Below are 5081 nucleotides of genomic sequence, written 5' to 3' on the forward strand. Positions count from 1 at the left end.
GATGAGCAATGTGCAAGTCACAATAGGAAAAGCCTAATATTTTAACTTAAATCAAAGTAGAGTCCAACTAGGAAAGCAATCTCAAGAGATAAAATCTAATCCTATTAAAATAGGACTAACATAAAAGTGCTTGAGTGAAAATAACCTTAATTAGGAATCATATAATGAATGCATGATTATGTCATGATTTACCTGAGATCAAGTTCCTCATATCGATCAAGTCATACTTTGAAAATGCGGGATTGAATGTGTTGTGCCAAAACTTCCAGTAAAAGATATTCATACCCTAATTCCCAACCTATGATAGAGTCTAGAAAATGACAATACAATTTTCATACTAACCCTAGAATCAGATAATGCGTTTATGTCAACCCAACAATCATGACTCATGCCACAACATCCAGTTCTACAGATTTAATAATTATCATCGCTTCATGTAGATGATATGGTCAAACTCCTGAGACTTAGCCAATTACTCTCAGAAGTCAAATATGATGCAAGCAATCCAAAATATAGATGAACTTGCTCATTTTCCTTTGCTAGAGAAGTTCAATAATACAGAATATTAAGAAGATTCTTCAGAAAGCAACTTCCTTTTAATATTGAGTATATGTAAACCAAATTACAACAAAATAAAATGACTTACTTCATAGTATAATTCAACTGCTTCACGAGTGTAATTTTGTTCCTGATCCCATGAGAAAGGCGGGCAGCTTTCTGAAAACATGTTTGAAAGCTCCGGAAACCACAAAATGCACATATATCCAAAAGCATTGGATGCTACATAGAAAACTCATAGGCAATTCAACTTTAAAATATAACAGAACACTTTAAAAGAAGGATATCATGTCCAGATGAGCTGACAACATTTCAGTCTCACAGAAATCCTCAATGAAGTCACTGGACATAACCTCTGCATACAGCAGAAGAACTGGCCAATGAAGAATATTATTCTTATCTAATACAGGCTTTCTTAATCCTGTAAGTTCTTGATACATTGCCTTCCCAATTTTCAGTCCTCTACTTTCGATCGCTGAAACAAGGTCCTGCATAGTTTCAACAAAGAAATGAACATGAGCCTGAGAACAATCACAAACAGTTCATTCATAATTGTATCATTCCATTAATAATATAATCAAACCTTAGCCTCTGATATAGCCTTGGAAACTGTTGTGAATTAATGACTAACTCACTGCCCTTTTAAGATCTTGTTGTTGATGGACTTTTAGACAAAGAACTCAATGATGGATGAGTCTTACACACACACACAGAAATTAACCAAGCACAAATGACACAAGTGTTTATAGAGGTTCAGCAAATTGCCTACATCCTCTTTGGTGATCACCTTGAGAAATTTCACTAATGAAGATAGGTTACAACTTTGGTTTACAAAGGAAACCCCCTTAGAACACTACCCTCACAATCTGTTTCTCTCACACCCTTGCTCAACACCTTGATACACTTAGAGAACTCTCTTGCTCTCACCCTTGGCTTTTCTGAAACTCTCACAAAAAACTCTAACTTTCTGCTCCAGCCACTTCCTAATTATCCAACTTGTTTTCTCCTCTTGTGTTATCTTACTTCATCCCATTACCTACACAAGCCAATGGACAAGAGATAGGATATCTGATTGTCCTCCACGTTCTTTCCTTTTAGTCACCACTTAGACTAAGGGTCAGATCAGGTAGGTAAAGTAATCTCACTCAGCCACCTCCATTAAACCAGAAAATGGAGTGGAGATTATTCAAAACAAGATAACCAATTAGCCATGAGTGCTCTCCCAACTTATCCAGCACGTAGTCAACATTCATTTAACTCAGAAGTGACCCACAAAGCTTCTGAAATCATGTGGAAAGCGATAGCCATCGAAAACACAGTTGAAAACACGTAAGGAAACGTCACAGCACGACTGGAGCGATCGGTCGTCAGGAATGGGCGACCGGTCGCCAGAAATTTTCCCTCCAGACTTTGAATCTGCTTCTAAGCGACCGGTCGCAAATGTCAAGCGACCGGTCGCTCGTGTTCCTGCGACCGGTCGCAAAGAACTAGCGACCGATCGCTCGTAGATTTCTTACGAGACTTCGAATCTGCTTCAAAACGACCTGTCGCAAATGTCCAGCGACCGGTCGCTTTTAGGCAGATTCAAAAGCATCCTTTGAGCGCCAAAAAACTTTGTATCCTTTTAGGTGAGCCATTTTTCCAACAGAAACTTGAGCCTCACGCTGTTCATGTTCCATCTTCTTTGACTCAATTTGCCTTAACAGCTTCTTTAGCTCTTCGTTACTTGGGTCATGCTTAAGCCCATTTTGGCAATGCAAAGTTGATTCAGGCAACAAGTTCAATGCAAAATACGCTTTGGCAACTCGGTACAGAGCCTATTATCAAAACCCATATTGCTAAAATCACAACCAAAAAAAACTAAAATATTCAAACAAAGCCCAGCTGAGAACAATAACATGGTAAAAATTTGAGCACCTTGACATTAGTGGAACAGAGCTTAATTGAGTCCTCAGCATCAGTAAGAGCACGTCTGTAGTTACCAAGTAAAAGATTGACATGGACCCTATTTGAAAAGAGAATAGAGGTGTCAGAGTCACTCAAAGCTTGCTGATTTATTGCTCTCGTGTAGCAATCTTCACATACTCGTTACCCTTCTCCTCCCAAACCCAACCAAAAAATATATATGAAAAAACAAAGACAATATAATCCTATCAAGTGCTTTTATTGTGTGTGTGAGAGAGAGAGAGAAAACCTTGAGTTCAATAGTAGTATTTTCTTTGAGAGCGGCTATGGCATCAAGGTCAGCTCTTTCGCTTTCGGTTTGGGGTTCAGACCCCTTTTCCATCAATAGTGCCATTGCTTCTTCGAATTCGCTTCTTTTCTATTTTGCTTTTCTTGTTCTGCTGCTGGCAGAGTATAGCTAGAACCTTACGCGGAAGCTGGGACTTGCATACATGTTGTGTACAAAGAGCAAAATATAATTGCGAATGCGTTTGCTGGGCTGAGTTTATGTTTTCCTAGTGAGGCCTTTTATGTCATTTGGATTCTCAAGATATATTTTACTGTAGTTTATGTTTTGGACCTATTTTGTTGGACCCAAAAAGAAATAAACTCGTCATTTTCATCGGGTTTTAAGTACCAGATATGCCGACATGTATTGTTAGAGAAAAAATAATAATTGAACTTGCTCTTCACCACAGAAGATTTCGATGAGAAAGCTACGTTCAAACATCATCTCCTGCCAACATTTATTGAGCAGATTGCATGGCTGAAAGTAGTATTGGCATCTCTCTTGAATGGATCCACCCCATACCAATTAATTAATAAGTATGCATAGATGATAAAAATGTCTTTTGAAAGGATCCTTCTATTCCATTTGAAGATGCCTGAAATTGCAAATTAAATATCAAATATTCCATTTGAATTCATTGAGAAACAAGAAATATCTATAAATTACTGTTCAAACATAGATGATAGGCATATATGTAGGATGTAAATATTTATACATCTGGACAAGATCAAATCGATGAGGATGTTATGTTGGCTTTGGGAGACAGAGAAAGGCAAGATATTAATATAATTAGTTGGGAAGAGCTAGCTAGCCTCTGTATATTTAGCCTACTAAGAGTATCTACAATCATGCTCCATATTTCTTAGATAAAATTTAGCTAAAAACACAAAAAGAGTTATTTTAGAAATTCTCTGAAAAAATTCAACTCTAATCATACTCTTTAATTTGGAGAGTCGTAAATGCTTTACTTCTTTTTATCAAAAATACTTTACTTATTTTTAAATTTAATAAAAATAAAAGTGTGGTGATTTATTAGGGTTTGGCAGTCTGGCCAGGCAGCAAATTGGAGATGTGAGAAAACGAGGGAAATGGAATCTTCCTAGAAGTTGGAAGAACTTGTCCTTTATCCTTTTGTCACCATCAGTTACTCTCAGCCATGCAATAACTTTGGGTCCTTGGTTTTCATATTTGATCAAGAAAATTTGGTTTGTTTAGTTTTTGTTTCTGAAATTAGAGGCCAGAAACACATAACCAAACTTTTATCCAGCTTGAATCTGGTGAAATCAAAAGAGAATTGTAAAAACCGAAGGAGAGAGATTAATATTAATGCAGTAAGTTTTTTTATAATTTTTTTTAAAAGTTGGCATTTTTAGCCACAATTGAGAAATTTGTGTCCATATTGAATAAAAATATTATTTTCACATTCTCCAAGAGCTGTTGACAAGAGATGGAGTGCAAGTGAGGCCCAACTAACATCTGAATCAATTGTGTCAAAATATAAGCACAAATATGCTTCATTTGTGGTTTAAATGTCTGACACAAATATGCTTCATTTGTGGTTTAAATATCTGACACGAAGTGATAAATTTGTGCTCTATAAGTAATGAGTAATGGAAACGCTTATAACCAATTCATAGTGGCTACACCATGGTATTCTTATAGAGCACAATTATGCGTGTTTTTTGATATAAAAAGCACAAATAGAATTTGTGCCTTTAGCACATTTTTTTAGTACCAACCCACCACCATCTAATCAGCAAGGAATTCTTCAGGGGTTCTTGGAATCTGGGTTTGATTTACTTTTAATGACCTAAAAACTTTCTCCTGTCACAAGTCATCTTTACGGCCGTAGCACTAAATGGACAATGTGGACATTGAGAACGTATACCCTATAAGGGCTTCTTTTGTTGGGCTTTATAATGGCAATACCTGGACAATGTGGACATTGAGAACGTATACCCTATAAGGGCTTCTTTTGTTGGGCTTTATAATGGCAATACCTGCCTTTGAAAAAGCTAAACTTGAATAAAACAACGAGTTTCATTCAAAAGGGACCATAGGAGTCGTATCAGAAGAAGAAAAAAACAAAAGAGGCAACGGTGTCGATTAGGGGTGGGCATATAAACCGGAAAACCGGAAAACCGAACCAAACCGGATGAAAAAAACCGAAAAAACCGAGTTGACTAAAAAGTCAACAAAATCGGACCAGACCGGACCGGACCGGTCCAAACCGGTTCCAGTTCCGGTTTTGCACGAGATAGCACCGGACCGGACCGAACCGGACCGGTCC

At 37.3% G+C, this 5081-nt stretch overlaps 1 long non-coding RNA gene across 2 annotated transcripts; it reads right to left on the reverse strand.

Moving 5' to 3' along the window:
- Nucleotides 1-661: 661 nt before the first annotated feature.
- LOC110771405 (uncharacterized) lies at nt 662-2967 on the reverse strand. 2 transcript variants are annotated; one of them, XR_015826473.1, is made up of 4 exons: nt 2753-2967; nt 2476-2563; nt 1142-2375; nt 662-1046 (listed from the first exon to the last, which is right to left on the reverse strand). It is a non-coding gene; the product is annotated as an uncharacterized LOC110771405 (long non-coding RNA). The 2 variants fall into 2 exon arrangements; XR_015826472.1 differs by lacking the exon at nt 2753-2967 and having other exon boundaries at nt 2476-2629.
- Between the last annotated feature and the right edge of the window lie 2114 nt (nt 2968-5081).

This window comes from Prunus avium, chromosome 8 (assembly GCF_965620075.1).
Source record: "Prunus avium chromosome 8, drPruAviu1.hap1.1, whole genome shotgun sequence".
NCBI lineage: Eukaryota > Viridiplantae > Streptophyta > Magnoliopsida > Rosales > Rosaceae > Prunus > Prunus avium.